Source organism: Mus musculus, chromosome 15, assembly GCF_000001635.26.
Source record: "Mus musculus strain C57BL/6J chromosome 15, GRCm38.p6 C57BL/6J".
NCBI lineage: Eukaryota > Metazoa > Chordata > Mammalia > Rodentia > Muridae > Mus > Mus musculus.
The window spans coordinates 92688042-92709950 of NC_000081.6; the positions used below are offsets into that span (position 1 = coordinate 92688042).

Consider the following 21909-nt stretch of genomic DNA (forward strand, 5'->3'; position numbering starts at 1 on the left):
ATACAATATGACAGAGCAATTTGAAAGACAATGTGAAATTCTTTGTTTTCCTCACAATACTTCAGCTAATCTGACAATCTAAATAAAGAAAATTAAGCATGGCCTTTCACCAGACAGTAACTGAAGGACGGTTGTCACCATCTTCCACATAGTAACTGAAGAACGATTGTCACCATCTTCACATGACACTTTTAATCAGGTAAACTGTGCTAAATCCATGTTCTAGTTCATGCAGGTGAGAAATGTAGGGTTCAGTGTGCCTAGGACCACATGCCCTGGTTTGTTCTGCACAGTCCTGGAATGTAGCTATCTGTTACATTCAGATATATTCTAGTTGACCAATACCTTGTAAGGCTGCTTTAATCTTCATATCCATCAAACTTTAATTAGGGCTGACAGTTTAGAATCACATATAATATAATCTTAATATTTCAGGCAGAAGCAAGTCAGTGCTTTGTAACTGTAACACCCATGTTTATTAAATTGAATCATTTTTTTCTAAATTGTGAGAGCCTACTAGGAACAAGAAGAAGTCTTCCTTCAAGCGTGATTATGAAATGAGGCCACAGGTTGAGAAGTCATCCAAGTTATTGTAATTATTTGAGCTTTCTTGCAGAATAAAATGAGATTAGTATTGCTGTTGATTGGGTTATAACAAACATGAGGCAAATCTGCGTCTCACCTCACTGATTATAACGGCACTCAGCCTTATTTGGAAAGCAAACAGCGAAAGCAAATTGAACCTTCCAAGTTAGTTATTCAACAAGGTAACCATGGACACAGGCACTACACCAAGAGTCTAGTTATAAGATGAAGATTCCGTACAGCACCTGTATAAATGTGCATAAATGATACCTAAGTGCCAACATGCTCTTTGTGTTTGAAGACACTCACATACACATACAGAGGATTGCCTTGTGTTCGTTAAAGGTATCAGTGAAAGGTTGTGTTTAAGGTGAATATTTACATATCACCCCCCCCCCCCACCTCCCACACTCCTGACATCTTAAATGCTATACAACAGTGGACAATTGACAAACACTTCCCCTACTGTGTGAGGCAAATGTACTGGGATTCCAGTTTTCCTTTGAGACACCATTGGATCTGTAGAAGGGAAGGAACAAGCGGTATGGACATGGTGCTAACTCCATTTCTTAAGTAGACCTTGGGAGTAATGTCGTGAATCTCTGTGTCCCACAATGGGAGCGTCTCAGGGAGAGCTAGGGTTGACTGTAGACTCATTTGTTAGCTCCTGCTTCTTGACTGCAGCTGCCATAAACAACATGGGACAGATGCATGGTCAAGTCATTTCAATTTTTAATGGATCTTACCATTACTAGCATTCCAGCCTACATGGTATGAGTGTTTATAGGATGAGCATGGCACTCACAGGAATGCACACTCCATGTTCAGTACTGCACCGCATCAACTGGGAGTAAACTGCATTGCTCTCCATGGAGTATCTCATTTTAGCTTTAGGTTCTGGGCATCTTTATGCATAATTCATATACATTGGCTAATTTCAAATAGTTGGTATAGTCTGAGAAAATTACAAAGTAATATATATATATATAACACTGGATATTTAACTAAAAATATATAGAGAAAACAAATTTAGTTTGGATTCTTTTCTTCTACCATACTACATTGTCTTTAAAATGAATACTGAAACCCTCAAGGCAATGTGACTTGCTTGGGCATTTATAGTTCCTCACCTCCTTCCTGGAGGATATAAGCTGCAGATTAAGTGATTAAATGCTGTTTTGTGATTGGTTAGCAGTGTTCACTGGTATTAAGTAAAGACATATAGTGCATTCTATACAAACAGAGGGTATGTCATTAGCTGAGGATTATACTAACTACCTTGTGTCCAGTAGAGGTCTCAAATGCAAGCTATTAGTCCTATCATGTGCACATGTGCCACCTGAAACAGACAGAGCATCCCATGTGTGACATAGCATCCTATGTGTGACATACCTTCCTGTGTGTGACATAGCATCCTATGTGGGACACAGCATACTGTGTGTGACAACCATCCTATGTGTGACATACCATTCTATGTGTGGCACACCATTCTATGTGTGACATACCTTCCTATGTGTGACATACCTTCCTATGTGTGACATACCTTCCTATGTGGGACATAGTATATTATGTCCCTCTTCTCTGTGTATGACCTTCTTGTTACTATGGTTACTATTGTGTTGGTTATTTATTTTATTCCTACTTAATGCATAAACCTTTGTCTATGAAAGGATGGACCATCCAGAGACTACCCCACTATAATCAGCCACCAAACCCAGACACTATTGCATATGCCAGCAAGATTTTGCTGAAAGGACACTGATATAGCTGTCACGTGTGAGGCTAGGCCAGTGCCTGGCAAATACAGAAGTGGATCCTCATTGTCATCTATTGGATGGAACACAGGGCCCCCAATGGAGGAGCTAGAGAAAGCACCCAAGGAGCTGAAGGGGTCTGCAACCCTATAGGAGGAACAACAATATGAACTAACCAGTACCCCCAGAGCTGGTGTCTCTAGCTGCATATGTAGCAGAAGATGGCCTAGTCAGCCATCATTGGAAAAAGAGGCCCCTCGGTCTTGCAAACTTTATATGCCCCAGTACAGGGGAACGCCAGGGCCAGGAAGTGGGAGTGGGTGGGTAGGGAAGCAGGGCGGGGGGAGGGTATAGGGGACTTTCGGGATAGCATTTGAAATGTAAATGAAGAAAATATCTAATAAAAAATTGAAAAAAAACCCCTTTGTCTATATTTCAGAATTGTCTTCATGGGAAGAAGTTCATATTGAAATTCATATATCAATGTTAATTATTCACTAACTTCAAATATATGTATATATATGCATATGTGTATATATATATGTATATATGTATATATATATTTTTTTTAAGTTTTCAAAATCACAAGTAACATGTGAGAGCAGTCTAACTAATAGTCACTGGCTTTCTTTCCCTTTTGTCATGTAATGTTTATTTAATAAATTTTAAGAGAATGATGGAAAAATATTGATCAAAGGAAATGAGCTGTGGAGGCTTGGGAGAACTGGTAGTCTGTTGCACATTGGGGGACTATAGGTGCCATGCGTGGTGTAGTTCAAGAACCTAGAAGAAACTATTTTAAAATTTTTTCATCACAAGAAATGAAATACTGGAGGAGATAAATATGATTTCCATTATTTGAGTATTACACTGTATGTACGTATAATTGAAACAGTACAGGGTACTCCAAAATGTGTAAAATCTGTGTCAACTCAAACATTAAAATTAAATTTTAATGATTCTTGAATTAAATATTAACTTTATGAAACTAATACTCCTATCAGTGTAGCAAGTGGGATTAACATTATAGATAATGTTTTCATGTACCTACTTCCAAATTAGCTGTATATGAAAATTTGAGCCCACAATGCATGGCTGATTAAAACCCCGTGATAAATAGAAATGGGCTCTCATTTTCAAAATATGAAGGCATTATACGGGAAACCAAGGGTTGCTGCCAGGTTTAGCTCTTTTGCTTCCCCAATCTACCCCCCTACCTGGTGTTATTTAGTGATTCCTTCAACGGCATAGCTCTGTAACTTGGTACTGGCATTTACCAGCTTGCTAGACTCCCTGGGTATTTGGGTACTTCAAGATCTCTCTTTCTAAAAATAATAATAAGATAATAATAATAAATATGTCTAGGTAAAGTAGCCCACACCAGAGAATTGACTGTAGCTCTGATTTCTTCCAGCCTTTCACTTCATTGTTGGGAAGGTGTCTGTACTGGCTGGTTTTATGTGTCAACCTGACACAAACTGGAGTTATTACAGAGAAATAGCTTCAGTTGAGAAAATGTCTACATGAGATCCAGCTGTAAGGCATTTTTTTCAGTTAGTGATAGGGGTGGGGAGGGGCTTGTGGGTGGTGCCATCCCTGGCGGTAGACTTGGGTTCTATAAGAAAGCACTAGCTGAACAAGCCAGGGGAAGCAAGCCAGTAAGTAACATCCCTCCATGGCCTCTGCATCAGCTCCTGCTTCCTGCCCTGCTTGGGTCCCAGTTCTAACTTCCTTTGGGGATCAACAGCAATGTGGAAAGTGAAAGCTGAATAAACCCTTTCCTCCCCAACTTGCTTCTTGGTCATGATGTTTTGTGCAGGAATAGAAACCCTGACTGAGACAGCATCTCAGTTCAGTCTTGAGCATCTCTGCAGGCAGCCCATATGCTTCCTGCTTTGTCTCCATTTCATGCCATCATCCCAGGCTTCGGAGAACTCTCTTGCAATTCTCTTCACTTCCAGCAGCACAGCATGGTGCTCTCTGGTACAGGCTTAATGAGGACCATGTGCTGGTTGCCCAGCATCTCTGTGTATGCCCTCAAGAGCAATTCTATGCATGATTTTAGTCTTTTATTTTTTTTTACAGTGATGTGAAATTTGCATTTCATTCTTTAGCACATGCATTGTGGGTTTTGTATAACCACAGGTATAACACATCGTCTGTACCATTTTGTTTCAATCCCAGTCCCCGCTTCTACAAACTGGTATCCCAAGAAGGTGGACATAGCTTTTGCTGCAGCTTCATGAATCCTTGAATGTTTCACTCTGAGAAATCCAAGCCTTTATTAGGAAATGTATTAGCCATGGCACACAGAGGCTCTTTCTTTCTTCTTGTGTTCACCTCCCCTGACCCAGCACCATTTAGGATTCGATGAACCCATACACACATTGCATGGTGTTCACCAAGCAAGTTGTTGGCCTTGATCACTTTTGTGTATTTGTTTTCCTTTGAATGGGAGAGTCCTTATTCTCTCTTCTGGTCTTAATTCTCTGCATCAGGCTACTTCCCACTCAGTGGAGGTAGAAATAGGAAGACAAAGAGTAAACTATTTTAATTGTTAAATATTTAACAAGCTACAGTTGAAGCAACCCTGGATCTCAACTTCCAACTTCTATCTTCTCTTCTACTTGCTAATGTGTGTGACTTTGCTTTGCTCCCATTCTAAGTCCCTGCCCCGCTTCAGCCCAAGGGACCTTGTCTTACGCATCTTTCTTCCAAGTGTGAAGTGCATGCTAGAATGATTTGTGTGGCTAAATCTTAAGTACGCTTGCAAGCAAACAAATCAAGGGTGTACATCTTAAAGGGATCATATGAGAGGAGATTCTATTTTCAATTAAAAAAATAACAATGAGAAAGTAATGCTGCAACCCTTTAGATGCCCTCATATTTTTTTCCTAAAAGTCATTTGTTCTCCAAACTAACTATGAATGAAAATATGATCATAGTTTTCTACTTGAAATTGGAAATTATGGTTGAGGGTTTCATTAAATATGCCAAACCACAGAATACAAACACACTCACAAAGCTATGACCACTTTTGTCAGTTAATAGGGTAGGAATGGAGCAAATGGTCTCCTGCCTTTTTTTAAGCTCACTTTAAACACAGAGAAGGATGTTAGTGGCCTTAATAAAGTGGATAGGTGAAACACTAGAAAGTGTTATTTTGAAATGCAACAGGAGATAGTCTGTGCTAGCACAAAGTTGATCATCACTTTTATGCATCTGCAATCTATATACAGTCTATATGCATCACCATATTCTTAATAACAAGCCTCATTCCTGAAGTTAACCCACATAAGGCAGCATGCTCATATTTGGTGATTTACTACAGAGGATGCTGTTGGACTCTCAATCCTTATTACAAGGTGGAGGTCTACAGAAAAAGCACTCAAGAGCCAAAATTCAAGTTGCACAGCCCTTCTGCCCCCTTGCCTGTGGTTTCATATCATTCTGCCTAGCCTTACTGCCATTGATATTCGATATTCACTTTCCATATTTCTATTTGTTTTCCAGAAGCCATTGATCCTTCCCCTCTCCTGAGTGAGAAGATCAATTTTGTGTGTTTTTAGTTGTTATCTTAACCTTAAATGGCTGAGCCATCTCTCCATCTCAGAAGATCACATTTTTTTCAAAGACCAAATTTTAAAGACAAAAATCCCGAGGTGTCTGATTCTCTGCACATTGTCTAGTTGTGGGTCTTTGTATTTGTTCCCATTTACTGCTGGAGAAGTTTCTTTGGTGATGGCTGAGCAGGACACTGATCTAAGCATATTGCAGAATGTCATTAGGAGGTGTTTTATCACCGTGTTCGTTTAGCAGAATAAAAGTATTTGGTTTTCCCCTAGGTCCATGGCTATTTTAGTCTCAGGTTTTGACCACTGTCTTAGGGTTTTACTGCTATGAACAGACACCATGACCAAGGCCACTCTTATGAAGGACGACATTTAACTATAGCTGGCTTACAGGTTCAGGGATTCAGTCCATTATCATCAAGGTAGGAGCATAGCATCATCCAGCCAGATATGAGACTGAAGGAGCTAGGAGTCCTACATCTTTACTCAAAGGTAGACAGGAGAAGACTGACTCTTCTACATCGGGTGGAGCTTCGAAGCCACCCCCACAGTGACAGACACACTTCCTCCAAAAAGGTCACACCTATTCCAACAAGGCCATACCTCCAAATAGCCCCACTCCCTGGGCCAAGCGTATTCAAAACACCACAGCCACCCAGACAGTGCCTGACATGGGTTCCATCTTGTGGAATAGACCTTAAATCCTATTAGATAGCGCTTGGATATTCTCACAACTGTTGTGCCACTACTGCACCAGATAATCTTGCAGCTACACCGTCATTGTAGACTGAAGATTTTCTAGCTAGGTTAATGTTTGTTTATCTCCTCTGATAGCATGCAGATGGTACCTTCCAATATCATTAACACAAGTCGGTAGGGGTAAAGGTCCTACTTAGGTACCACTTCTCCGTGTTTGCTGACTTGCTATGTAAGTCTTGTCTTCAGCAATATGGTCTTACCATCAATTTGTAGAGGGGAACCAGTAGCCTTGAAAATAGCCTGGGTTTAGGGAGGTTTCCATGAGACCTTTTCCATGAGGCTGGCCTGGATGGAGCAGCCAAAGAATTACAACTCTGTGAGGGAAGGCTGGAGCAAGGCCATTGCCCAGGAACTGGCTACGGTCAGGCTTGCACACCCAGCTAGTTAGTCCAAGTCAAGATCCAGCAAGGACAGCTTTGGAAGAGAAAACTCTTCCCTGGACTGTTACAGCTCAGTAAGACAGGCGCTCTCAGACGATATCTGTTGAAATAACTCGTGCACTTTATTCCCTGTGGATAGGACCTTGTAAACATTTGGAGGTGGGTTGGGATCTAGAGGCAGATGTTTTCTATGACCTTGGTCTGAGATGTTAGGGATGACTCCTCTGCATGTGGAAGGGCTTCAGCTGTTATCCCTACATGACTTATTGCCACTGTCCTCTCAATAGGGTGTCCTGATCATGTGTTCCACGACAGGAACCTGGTTGGGAGTAGATTTAAATGCCTACCATTCTCAATTATGAGAATTGCTGAGGTTCCTGAATCCACTCGACCTTATCAAGTTTTCTGTCTGGTGGCACAATCCACTGTCCACTACCCCACACCTTGTCTCTTCCTTTCTATGGTAATTCGATATCGATTTCTTTCATTTATGTATATATCTTAATAAGGTTTTACTATAGTAGGTTTCATACAACCCTTCAAATGATCCTTAGTTTTAGCAATCCATTTCTGAATTCACTCCTTTATCCTCTCTCTCTCTCTCGCTCTCTCTCTCTGTTTAATCCTTCCATTCCCTTCCCTATACATCCATAAGTATCTGTTCTATTTCTCCGTCTTTGATAAATCCTTCCCATCCCCCTAATCCCTTCCTTTATACATAATCTCTGTGGTTACAGAGATTGTAGCCTGCTTATTGAATACTAAAGCACGTGGGCTTAAAGGGACAACTATAGGATGGATGGAAATGCCTCTCAAATGTAAAAGGCTTCTTGGTAATTCGGCCACAGAAATCGAGCATGGAGACTGAACAAAAACTGAACAAAAACATGAATATGGACCCTAGGATAATAGCAATTAAATTGAATTTGGACAGAAGAGAATCCAAGTAGACCTCTTGACAAGCTGAAAGGTGAACAGTTAAAAGTAGAAAGACATTTATCTGAATTGCTTGACAAAGGAGTCTGAAGCCCATGTAGCTCCAAGCTGACCTCGATGAGGTCGATGGCAGATGCTGGTAGAGTGTTTTCTCCTCTGTTAAACACTTTGACAACTTTAAACATAATAGAAGGCCCATCGCTGGTGTTTCTTTCTTCCAGTTCCCCACTGGCATGCATTTGAGTACATATTCTTTTAGAGTGTAATTGCCAAGGGTACGTATTTCTCCCTTTATAAAACAAACTAACGCTAAGGCATCCTACCAACTGTGGTTTCTTCTTACCCACCCACCTCCTGAGAGAGGTCTGAAACACAAACAGACCCTAGAAGGATACCTGCTTCCCAGCATTTGTGAGTAACTGGAGGAGCGACTGACAGCTGTTGAGCCTTTTCAAAGCCCGGAAGTTCATAATCATGAAAGGATTTTTTTTTCCTTCCTCCCTTTGACTTGTCTGTGGCTCTCTGCCAAATAAACACAGTTGTGGATCCTTTTGGCAAAAGTTGTAAATATGCCTTAAGAATAAAGGGGGCAATTTAGCTGAAATTTTCAAAAGAAAATTGACTCCCTAAATAGAGGGCCCACTAAGTGTTCTTCTTTAGATTCTTTAGAGAAAAAAAAAATTAAGTCTCCTGCTTTGTAACGTGCAGAGAATATAATCAAAGCTCAGCCTCCGGAGAAAGCAGAAAGGCTCTCGAGCTTCGGTCCCTCTCCTGCCAGCAACCCCAAGGACCAGCTGTTGGCAGGATCCACGGCTGAGGGTGTTCACTAAGAGGTCTACAGCTTTCAGACGAAATGCTTTGGAGTTGTTCCTCCTAACTTTTGTCTTCTAAGCAAAGCCTCTCAGGCAATAAAACCCAGCATACCATGGGTCTCCACCTGTGAGTTGTAACACTTTGGGAGTCGAAAGACTCTTCCACAGAGGCCAGCTAAGACCGTTGGAGAACTCGGAGAGTTGTATTATGATTGATAACAGTAGCACAATTACAATCCTGAAGTAACAACATAAAAGATAATTTATGGCTAGCGTTTACCACAACGGGAGAAACTGCATTCAAGGGTCTCTGCGTTAGCAAGGTTGAGAACCACTGCCGCATACACTAGGGAAACGACCTCACAGAGCTAGGGTACCACATCCATGGGCAACACTGAGCAGTCCGCTCCCTTCCTCATCCACGGGCAACACTGAGCAGTCCGCTCCCTTCCTCATCCACGGGCAACACTGAGCAGTCTGCTCCCTGTGCTCTCTGCATCTCTGAAGAAGACAGACAAAAGCATCAGCAAGTTCTGGCCACGCCATAGGCAGACGATGTTCTTCATGTTTGCCCAAAGCTGAACTGGTGAAATGTTCTCTCGGGGATTTCTCTCCATTGTGCAAAAACTCTCTTAGAGCCACTTGCCATGACTTTGCTTGGTGATCTTGACTGTTTGAATAAAGTGACAACACAGTATAGGTTTCCTTATAAAGTAATTCAATGTGGCCAATAACCTGACTACTAATAGATCAATCCTACAAAGAAAAAAAAAAAGAAAGAAAGAAAGAAAGAAAGAGAAAAAAAGAAAGAAAAAGAAAAAAGATTCTAGATTTTCTCACACCTACATTATTTTGCTTACATTCAACCATATGAAATAAATGCCTTCCATTAAGGCCTCATTTATCATCCTTTATGAATGACTGAGTCATTGATTTTCGCAACACTCCTTCAGAAATGCACTCCCTCAAAATAAATATCGAATTATATCATTTTTACCAAGAGAAAAACGATATCTGGATAGATTCATAATAAACCACAAGAAACTTCAATTTGTATTCTACAGTTTAGTGATATGTAACTACTGAGCCTCAAGTTTTTCTACCTGTCCAAAGAAGAAACTGTTGATAATATTTATTTAAGTTAAATAATAGACAAAGTGTTATAATAGTGTCATACGACATATATTTTTCAAGTAAATGTTATAACTTAATAGCCCTGCATGGCTTCTAGACTCCACACCTGGTTGAAAGATGTCTGGCCTGTGACTGAGATGACTTCACACTGGGAGTGAAACCTACTTATAGGTCTGTTTGTGGGCAGTTTGATGCCTGAAAACATCTACACAGAGTTATCTGGAAGGCTAGTGGAAACAGAGTTGAGGAAAGTGTAGTTCATCGATGCTGGAGCAGCACCATTACCACTTAGGTGCCAGCCAGAGCCTGTAAGCAGGCGTGCTGCCCAGCAAATACTTACTGTGCATCTAGTTCTTATCAGAGATGAGAACGGGAAGGCCATTAGCGCCGAGCCTTGGGCCCACAAGGTAAAAATAACATTTTTTAAGTAAGACACTCTCAAATGAAGATAGATGTTAGAAAGAAGTGTGTGGAAATCTGATTAAAACAAATATATCGGGATCCCAGAAGCCTGCCCTGGAGGCAGAGAAAAGCATCACTCCATTGTCCCAGGGGAAGAATTACCAGCAAGAGATGTGCCTTTCTTCCTGTGAAGCACTAGTAGATATGAGCTGACCTTTAAATCACTCTGTACAAGTGTGGCTGACAAACAGGGTGTGCATATTCAGTGTGGGTGTGGTATGGGGCAACCTGATCAGTTTAGAAATACATATGAGACTGTCACCATACTTATATCAAAAGCATCTACAACATCGAGATTAAAGTGTCACCTAACTTTACCCAAGGTGAAAGGCTTACACACTGAAAATTTTAAAATGCCAGTTTTAAAAAAAAGAAAATAGATACAAACTATGTATGATGCAGGATCTTGCCAATCACAAGCTGATGGGTTTTATTTAAAGTTCAATAAAGATATCTTAAATGTTTCAAAGACAGGACTGGCATTTAAGAAAAGGCTGGCATAATCTAACAAATGATTTTTTAAAAAGATTTTAAAGATGTTTTAATTATTCATAATTATGTGTATGTTTTTGAGGAAGAGTATGCATATCAACATAGAAGCCCATGGAGGTCAGAGGCCTTGGATCCCTTCGATTCCTTAGAGCTGGAGTTACAGACAGTTGTGAGCAGCTTGATGTGGGTGCTGGGACCCAAACTTAGATCCCCTAAAGAGCTGCAAGGTGATTTAACCCATAGCTTCTGTGTTCCAATATTAGGTCGAGGTTTGACAGATGGATTCATGGTCAAGCACACTTGCTTGCTCTTGAAGAGGACTTGGGTTCAATTCCCATCATTCACATAGTGGCTTCCAACCATCTACAACTCCAGTTTCAGAGGGTTTAACACCTATGGTGCCCTTACATACATGCAAGTAGAATACACATAAAATAAACATATAAATCAATAACTTTAAAATGCCATAAACATTACTTTGGCTTCTATTCTGATAATGGTTTGATAAGGATATAGAAAAAGGTAGCAATAGATGGTTCTGTTAATCCAGATGAAAGTACCGGTTATTGGTTAGTTGGTAGGGAAACTTTTTTTGAAATAGAGCAGACATTTCAAATAGGTAGTCTAGTTGAAGAATCAGTGTAATCAAAGAGATTGTTTCCTTTTTATAAAGGTTAATATGACCCAATGCAAAGTAACCTGGGAAGGGAGTCTCATCGAGGAATTATCCAGATTGCATTGGCCTGTGGGCATGAGAATTTATCTTGATTGCCTTAGTCATGCTTCATTGACCTGCCACCGTGGGTGAAACCATCCCCTGAGCAGTGGATCCTGTGTTTTATAAAAGGGGAGATGGTGAGCTAAGGGCTACTGTGTGTCCATCCATGTCTGCTCTTGATGTGTTGTTGCCTTGTCTTCCCCACAGAGATGGACTACATATAACCTGGAACTAATAACCCTTTCTGCATTAGGCTGCCTTTGACAGGGTTTTACTGACACAGCAACTGAAATGAAACTAAGATCCCCCTTTAAGAATCTGAGCTGCTGGATGGAGCACACATCACCTATTAAGGTTAGGACTATGGAGAAGGAGAACAGTGTGGCAAAACCAGGATGTTAATTAAGCATTAGGGCATATTGAGTTTGAGATACTGTATTCATGTACAGATGCCGGACAGGGCATTGTTTTGGTACAGAGAGGAATCCGTTCTGGATGAGCAACCCCTAGACAGACTCAATGGCATTTTACAAAGAAATGGTCAGAGACAAACCTTCTTCAAAAAATGTACTTCCAACAAACTAGAGGTGTACTTGAACCACTGACAAGACATCTATGGATATGTTAAAGGGAAGATAGGAGAGGGGAAGGTATATCAGACAGCATTCCATTATTTGACTATTGTTAAGCTCAATTCAGTTCCAGGCTCGCAGAATATTTGTGGAAGAGGTGAAATGAATTTTAGGAAAAGAAACTCCATGCTGTGTGTATAATAGGAACCATGGCTCCTCAAACATGGGATTTGAGCTGCACACAGAGTTAAAGGTCACAAAAGGCCAAATACAGTCAAGTGGCTTGGATTTTTAAAAGGGACCTTGGATTAAATTCATTTAGATCTCTTATTCCCATGTTCTGTGGTCTCCCCTTCCTTGGACATCTTAAAAGAATAGATGGTTCCCTCTCACTTTCCGAGTATTTCTCAAGCTGCTGAGAACTGACTTGAGAGTGCAGTGTGGTGACTGACCTCATCCAGTTGGCCCCTGCGCCCTTATCCTCTCCATAGTGTTTGGTTTCTGTGCTACTGTCCCACTGTACCCTGCTGTCCTAACACCACACTGCCCTTCTAATCTTAGGACAGCTATTCACAGACTCAGCCTTGTGTCTCCTGGGCTGCAGAGAGCTGCCCTTGTAGCTCTGTGCTGTGAGCGGGCAGCCACCAAGGCTGGAGGAAGCCTTGGGGTTTATGCCTTCACCATCCTCCTAGGGGCTGGATGATGCTAGCCCTGTACTTGGATTATTGTTACTGTGTTACTGTGGAATAGTAACCCTTAGTTCTCTGTCTTTCTTGTTTGAGCTTCAAGCTTTAACACAATCCTTTCGGTACTGTATCATCCAGGAATCTCCCAATCTCCAATCCATGAAGAGTTGCCATTCTTATTTTGAAGCATGGCTGTGAATCTTTTCCAGTATATAGTTTTCTTACACACTCAGGTTTTGAAGCTTGAGGATCTGTGTGGAAAATTGCAGGCTGGTCTCCAGTCGAGCTGAAGTCTGGACCCTGATGGTCATAATTCACCCTTATGACATGGTAGGCATTTCCCTTATGCTCCCAGAACTCTGGCCCCTGCCTACGTTACTGCCCCCCACAACTCCCACAAGAGAAGCATGGTCAGTAGTCACATAGACAATGGCATAAGCTTCTGACCTTCAGGGTAAACTCCTCCCCAGTTACCTAGCAACAGTAAAGACCATAAAAAGGGGTGTTCAGCCCCACCTCGCCCTCTTACTGCTTACTCTCTTGTCTCCCTCTTACCCCTCACTCTCATGCTCTCTCTCCTCTCTCCTTTCCCTTTATCCTCTCCTCCTCTCCTCTCTCCCTCTTTCTCTCTAGCCTTCTCTCTCTCTCCCTCCCTCCTTCCCTCCATCCCTCCCTTCTCTCTTTCTCCCTGCATTTCTATAATAAAGCTCTTAAACCATAGATAGTCTCTGCTCCATCAAGATCTGATGCGCACTCTGGTCAGTGTTGGGAACCTCTGCCCTCATCCCTCTCTCCTATAACCCTGGGGCTTTAGCAAGGTAGCTCCAGGGTTCCCAGGCAGGGCTGCCCCTTGGCCACTCCCCTAAAGAGTAGGATATAGGAATGCCCACCCAGGGATGAGTGGATAGGTAGTTAACAGCCTTCCCACGCCTGACTGACCAGAGAATAAGTGGAACTCTGGCGGGGCATGGGCCTTTTTTCCCTTCCCCCACTTCCCCCGCCCCCCCCCCCTTTTTTTTGTTCCCAACAGATCTATGTGACTCTCAAGTCACAAACATCTTTTTTCCTTCTGGATTTAGTTGTCCCCCACTTTATAATTCCCTCTGTGAGGCACATGTTTAGTCAGTGCCTTGTATTTTAGAATCGAAGCAAGGAGCTTGTCTTGTCAAGTTCAGCAGGGGCAGCTCCAGTGGTAGCAAAGCGTGGGAACTGAAAGACCGAAGCAATCCTAGAACACGTGTGTAAGAGGCAAAGATGCTGGAATGTTGAGGCTAAGGTCTTTCTTGAATATGAGATGTTGCTATTAAATATGAGTTGCTCAAGGTTAAGAATAAGAGATTCCAGAATTAACTGAGGTATGTAAGCCTTTCACTCTTTTGAAAATATCATACATAAAAACATCACCATGAACTTATGTGAGCCTTTCATGTTATAACTTCATGCACTGGGTAGTTAGAGATCAAATTTGCAAGTTGCAGTCTCATTCTTAAAAGTATCTGAGATTATAGAAATCCCATACAATGGTATTAAGTTTACATCTTGTAAATTTTTCATTTCTCATATCCACACTCAATTCAGCTTTGGACTTGAAAAACTTTTTAAATGGCTTTCATGTCTCCAGTGAAACAATGCTGCTTTTCATTCAGTGAGTTGAAAACCACAATGATACAGTTAAGTCAGGAAACAAACTTTTTTTTTTTTCAACACAGAGAGCAAGAAACAAATGGAACCCTGTCTCTTGTTAGGTGCTCACAGTGTAAATGTGGGCACAGGGTGGTGTGACTGGTTCCAGGGAGTGCCAGTTCACCAGGGAGAACCACACAGAATTTTAAACAATGTCAAAAGTAAGAACAAATGTGATGGTTGCAGGGACCAACTGGTCAGCTAGGTTGATGAGCTGCAGATGGGTCTGTCTAACTGGGATCTGGGTTGGAATAAGCAGGGAGGGAGATGGACCAAATAAGGAAAGGCCTTTTGTGTCAGATGAGAAATTTGGATTTTATACCTTAATTTGTAGGAAGATAATCCATGTCAGAAAATAATTGATGGTATTCCAAAGAAAGCTCCGCCTTTTTTGTAGCCAAAGTTGAAAGGACAAAAACCAAAGAAGACAAACATATCAGGGGCCACTTTTAGAATCAATATGTGATGCATACAGCATTGAGATGAACATAATGGGAACAGAAAGAGGTGGGCTAAATTAAATGAATAGATGACTGTTAAAAATAAGAAAACAATTATTTATATGGGCAACCAACTTTTCCCCTTACATGATAGCTAGTTATGAGCCATTTTTTCTCTATAGGCAACTGCTAACCTCAGTCATTCCGACAAAGCTGATATTCAATGTGATTTGTCTCCTTTGATGAATGTTCAGGGAGTCAGGACATCACATGTCAAAACTGATGAATGAGACAAGAACGGGGCATGGTCTCCTTTGTCACTCTGCAGCTGCCAGCGTCTGGTACCAGTTCACCACAGGGATGTGTGCCTGTTGTCCCAAGACTCCTCTGTTCCCATCCACATAACTTCCAGCACCAAGTGAGCTATTTGCAGGCTGGTCAGCTTGAGCAGGAAGCTAACGAGGCCTTTTTCATTTGGTTGTTTTCACCCCTGAAGGCTTCCTATGGCTTTCCATAGGAAAGCATGAAGCTGACCAATTCTCCAAATGCATTTAGCAAAAGATCTGTGAAACAGAAAAGATCTTGGGACTACAGGGACGTGAACTTCTAGAATCCCCCAAATGTTCATTACCTCATGCATGGAAGGAGGGTATGTGGGATAAGGAGCCCTTTTCTTTCTTTCTTTCTTCTTTCTCTTCTGTTTTTTTTTTTTTTTTTTAATGAAAGGATTTACTTCTGAACAATAGAGCGGCTGTTATCTTTAAATTCAATACACAGGGAAGCATTCAAGCCCCATCTTCTGCTTTTGTGAAGGGAAGAATGGGAAGCCTCAGAGGACTGCCCTTGCTGAAGTACAAACTTTTCCTCTCTAAAAGAATTATGCTTACCCAAGGAAGAAGGACGCGGTGCTGGAGAAACCTGGGAAGGACAGAGCTGCAAGGCAAACAGCATCACAATAGGCGTCAGGTCTACCTACTGTGTGCTCATTAACTGTGAGTGGAAGCTCCAAACCGTCTTGAATGGTTACTTTAATTGAGAATCTTGGAACAGCTAGATGAATTCTAATTACAACAGGCCTGCACCTATTGCATTTCACTGCTGAACCATTCTTCCTCCTAGAGTTGGTCCCTGTAGGAAGCCATATTCTTGAAGATTAAATTGATTTTGTTTTCTTGGAAAGCAAACCAATTCTTCGAAGCTGTACTTTCAGCACACAGCAGTGGACTGGGAGATTTCCTCCTTCATCGCGCTTCTGCAATTGTTAGAACCTGGTAATGTTCCCAAGGCCTCGGCCTTCATCTGCTGCCAACATCCGCCTTGTTTATGGCTTCAACCAAAATTTTCACTGAGGTTTGACGTCTCTCCTCGAATACAGCCTTCACCTCCTCCTGTGGAGATTACTCCAGGACCTAATAGACCCAGCATTAGAAAACATTTTCTGATGTTGCAGTTGGCTTTTGCTGTGCTGACTTTCATCCAGTTTTGTTCGGTTGCCTGTTACAGAAGTGATTTGCAGAGAGTGAGCTGAAGCCCCAAGAGCTCAGAAAGAGGGACTTCCTGGGGTGCTGGACCAGTGCCTTGCCAAGCTGAAAATGCCTGTTCCTTTAGGTCTCTCTCTCTCTCTCTCTCTCTCTCTCTCTCTCTCTCTCTCTCCTTGCCAAGCTGAAAATGCCTGTTCCTTTAGGCCCCTCTCTCTCTCTCTCTCTCTCTCTCTCTCTCTCTGAGTTGCCTACATCTGTGTGCTCATTTATACATTTGTGTGTGGCAGAGAGGGGAAGAGAGACAGAAAGACGAGTTTCCTTGTGTGTAATGCACACCTTGTATTTTTCATCGTGGTTTTGGGTGTGTGGTGGGTTGTCCCCTCTATAAACATGCTTGCTTTTCCTAACCTTTTCCACACAAACCTTCCTGTCCTAGAGCATTCTTTGGCTCAGTAGAAAAGGGAGATGAGTAGAAGACTCTTTCTACATCACAATGCATCACACACATTCTTTTGTTTTTAAAAATAGTGTCCCTGGTGTCTCCATTAAGGCTCACCTAAAGGAGTTTTTTTGAGAGGGAGGGGTGGGTATGATCTTTGCAAAACATCTTTACACCATGTAAGCTACAAAGAGTTAGCACTTACTAGTCCATGGAAGGACACAAATAATAACTACCCAGTTCACTTAGAAAACACCTATCTTTTCAAACGAAGCAGAGACATAAGATCATAGCGTTTTCTGATTCTATCATCTGTGTTGTGTGTGTGGGGGGTGTCCTCGAATCACCCCTCAAGGGCTTTCAGAATATTCTAGAACTCCTCATCTAGAACCTCTCACATGTGATTTCAGAATTCCTAATGTTAGCACTCTGTCTAAACACCACCCCCATAGTTACCTGGCAACAGCTAGGTATGTTCCACTCCACAGTTCCCTGGCAAAAGCTAGGGAGGTGACCCTACTATAAAAGGGGCTGCTTGCCCCCTCCTCCCTCTCTTGTTCCTTTCTTGTTCTCTTGGGCTCTTGCTCTTCCCTTGTTCCTGCTCTATCCTCCCTTCCCCATTCTCTTCCCCCTTCTCTCCATGTGCTCATGGCCAGCCTCTACTTCTCTACTCTCTCCATCTCTCTGCCTTTCTCTGCTTCTACTACCCTCTTAACTCCCCTCCCCATGCCCTGAATAAATTCTATTCTATACTCTACCATTGTGTGGCTGGTCCCTGGGGGAAAGGGATACCGTGGCATGGGCCTGCTAAGATATCCCCTTCCCCCATACCTCACCTCACCTCCATAGACCATAACCCCTTTCTCTTTCTCTTTTTATGAACACATCACCTATAAAATGCAGTGCTTTCCTTCCTTTCCTGTCTTCTGAACTCTATCTTCTGATGTCCATTCTCATTCCTTCTGCTTGTTTCTAAGCTGCTTGCATCCACAGCTCGACTCAGATCACTGAATACAAACACACTGAGTTCTAACAGTTACCTCAGGGAGGGAGGGGACCTTTGCCTAATGGAACTACCCACCTCATAAGGACCGAGACTCCGTCATTGTGTTCTCATTTGTTCTCTGGTATATTTTTCCTCTTTTTCTTTGGAGACAGGATTTCTCTATGTAGCCCTGGATGTCCTGGAACTCACTATGTGGACCAGGCTGGCCTGGAACTCATGGAGATTCTACTGCCTCTGCCATCTTAGTGCTGGAATTAAAGATGTGTGGCACCATGGCTGGATCTCTATGATACTTTAAAATCAATGGCTATGTCCCAGGTTGTAGGCCTAAAATAGTCTGAGCTGGCAATTCTGTTCAACTACTTCAAACAAAGGCAGAAAGAACATTTGTAGCCAATCCCAACTTTCATGAGCATCATTCCTCCGACCGAAGGCATTGGGCACACTCTCCCTAAGCCTGCTTACCTCTCCTTACCTTTGTTCACAGAGGTAACCACTGGGTTTTGTGTTCATAATCATCTTTGTCTTTTTTTTTTTTGTCTTGTCCTGTCTGTGACTCTCAGCAATATACTCTTTGCCTTTCTACACATACAAGCACGCTGAATGTATGTATCTGCCACCTCTTTATTTCCAACCCCCAAATTGGGAACCCACTTCCTAGTTTATCACAGTGATTATAGCTGTCACCAGTATTCAGTACTGTGTGCATTCCTGGAAAAGGCAGTTTAAGTATGCACCCAGCAGGCATCATAGAGACCTCTGAATATCCCCTTTGGAATAGACTGATAACATGTAGGGAGAGACAGAGGAAACACGAAGGATGTGGTTTACCAGGCAGCAAGTACCAGAGCCGTTCTTACTCACCAACACGGGTTGACCCAGCACACTGCACTTGCAGAGAACTGTCACCTCCAGACTTAATGTTCCCTGGTCAGTCTGAATGACATCACACTGTGATCTAAAATCTTCATCCCCTTGGTAACAGATGATGCCTGGCATTTTCCTAAGTGTTGATTGGGTCTGTTCTGTTTCCTTCACCTTATAATCTCACACTAAGTCTTTTGTGCTTGTCTATTATTTTTTTCACCTAAAGATTTCGTGAGTTTTTTCTTTACAATTGTTGTACAAAATTAACATATATTGCCTATATAAAATAATGGATTTCGTTATGGTATGTTCACACATACATATATATTTTCATATCTAATACTTTGGTAACTTTCATTAGGTAATTGACATGTTTAAGAAATATTTTCTGATTCATGAAATTGTATTTCTTATGATATTTATGATAAACAGAAGTTTTCAGTTTTTGTTTTGGTGTGTTTTTAGGTTTTTGTTTTTCTGAGTCAGGGTCTCTATAATCCTGATTGCCCTGGAATGTACTATGTTGATCACGATGGCCTAGAACTCACAGAGCTCTGCCAAGCTCTGCCTCCCGAGTGCTGGGATTAAAGGTGTGTGTCATCACACCTGGCAGAGGAGCTTCATTTAATATAATAACACATATTGGAAAATTCTTTACAGCTCATGAGTCTAGTTTAAGAAATTCTTACCACACAAATAAAAAACGTGGTACCTATTTGTATTCTAATTTTTAAAGATAATTTCACCTTTTATGTTAGACTTTAATGTACACAGCGTTGACTTGCATTAGAGTTGGAAGCTGGGAGCCAAGTGGACTTATTTGTACTGTTTGTCATAGGCTTTCAGGACCGCTGCCTGAAAGTCAGCATTTTGCCTGATGTGTAAAAACAACTCCATCATAAATCACATTTCCACACATAGGCGTCTGTCCCTGGTCACTGAAGTTGCCTTGTAGCTTTAGAAGTAACAGCAGCTACCTGGGTCATCATCCACCTTTTCCTGACAAGCATGTCTCTATCCTGAGTCTTCTGCAAACTCATATAACTTGCTGAGTTAGCATTGCTAGCTTGCAGCAACCAGTATTCAGGAGATGTTGAATCTATACAATGACCTGAACAGAATAATGTATCCTTGCCATGGGATGCTTCAATTTTGCACACAAGCTCTTCATCTTTCAATGACCTTGCTTGTGCTTGCCCATAGAGCTCATGCATTTCTTCATAAGGCACTTATACATCTTTAATTAGCTGCGTTCCTATGCACTACACAGTTTTCTTCAGTATTACCCAGGAGCTAAGGACACAGATTTTCATTTGTACTTGATGTACTTGATGTACCTGGGAAAGTAATTTGACCCTCTGTGCCTCAGTTTTCTCATATGTAAAATGGGGATCCACATATGCCACACCCTTAGAATTGCTGTAAGTATTCAACATATTAAGATAGAGAAGCAGTAATCATAGAGTGAATATAGTAAAATATTACATACTAACACTACATTTCAAAATTTGTAAGTATATTGTGACTAACACAAATGAAAATCACTTTGCCATCAGGATGGACGCCCAGAACAGTTCATAGATGGTTAGTTCACAGCCTAGCATGGTTTATATGGCAAACAACTACAATTCCAGAACTCAGGAGGGGAGGTGGGAAGATCAGGAGTTTGATGCCAATTTAAACAATGGAAAGGGCTCCTGTCGAAAGGAAGGAAGGAAGGAAGGAAGGAAGGAAGGAAGGAAGGAAGGAAGGAAGGAAGGAAGTAAGTCACACAAATTCTGTTTGAAAGTAACATAGGTAGTTGATGTGATTGGTGATAATATTCAATAGCTGTGACTCAGATCAAACTTATTAGTCATACTGTTCAAACTCTGATTGATATATCTGTTAGCTACCATTACAGCATAGCTCTGTGAGATTCTGCCTCTGAAGTTTTATTTTCTACACTTTGAAATCATGGTTTCCGGTGTGCCGAAGTCCAGAAAATATATATATATGTGTGTGTGTGTGTGTGTGTGTGTGTGTGTATGTGTGGGTGGGTATGTCATATATATCGTATATATGATAGATATCATATCTGATATTATTTATGACAATATATGATAAGATATGTCTAGTGGTACTTCTTGTTCAAAAGTCAACTTTGTTCGATAAGATAGCTACAGTCCAGATTTATCTTCATATCCTGTGGCTGGTTTTTGCCTTAAATGTTTCCCATCTGTGTGGTAAAGATATGTTTCTTTTGCTTTCCTCTTGCTTGTGTTGATTTCTTGTGCCCTTTAGTTGAGCTGGCATATTTTTCTGTCAGTAGTTTGTATTTCTGTGTTGTCTAGGCAGCATAACTACTTACATTTGGATTTAAAGTATTAGGATTTCCTTTATATTGGCTTCGTATTTTTTCCTTTTCTGTGTCTTTATTTCCTCCTTCCTATCTGTTTGTGAATGGATTATCTTTCTCATACTAATTTTTTGCAAAGAGAAAACTATGTATGCTACTTCTATTCTTTTAGCAGTGTATTAGAAATTTTAATTGGCTCGCTATAATCAATTATTATCCTTTCTTTAAGCAATACAGGAAATCAGAAACATTTAAATTGCCTTCTCCTGTATACTACCTTTACAGATATTTAGATTTTGTTCTGTATCTCTTTTAACCCTTTAAGCCACCGTGCACTTTGACCTATCACCCTATATGTGATCAGTTTTCCTTTTTCAGTATTTCTTCTTGAGTCTCTTACCGTCCATATGAGTTTAACTTCTGAACTCAAAGCTCAAATTTTAGATATTTATTGGTCACAGTCTTCTCTTACCAATATTCTTTTTACTTGATTTTTGGTTTTTCATTTTGTTTTGTTAAAAAAAAAATCCCTATTTTATCCTTGTTCTGGAAGATGTTCTTGCTAGGAGCAGACACTAGGTAGGCAAGTTTTACAGCAGTACTTTAAAGAAACTTCTGGACTCTCTCTCTCTGACCTATCAGGTGCTGTGTGCAAGAGTCCCCAGCGAGTAGGTGCTACTCTTCAGACTCTCACACTCTAAGCCTTCTCTTGCTTTCAAGTTCCCTGGCTTCCATCCCATGTCTTTATATACATTCTGAGCCACTTTTGTCAAGCAGGTCTTATAGTTCAGTA

The 21909-nt window shown here is 41.3% G+C and overlaps 1 protein-coding gene and 1 long non-coding RNA gene across 4 annotated transcripts in view; one reads left to right on the forward strand and one right to left on the reverse strand.

Annotated features, from left to right (window-relative positions):
* Positions 1 to 21909, forward strand: part of Pdzrn4 (PDZ domain containing RING finger 4) — a 375018-nt gene that overhangs the window by 291232 nt on the left and 61877 nt on the right. The window lies entirely within an intron of this gene.
* Positions 15082 to 17914, reverse strand: 4930588J15Rik (RIKEN cDNA 4930588J15 gene). Its single transcript, NR_166719.1, has 2 exons — positions 17796 to 17914; positions 15082 to 16479 (listed from the first exon to the last, which is right to left on the reverse strand). It is a non-coding gene; the product is annotated as an RIKEN cDNA 4930588J15 gene (long non-coding RNA).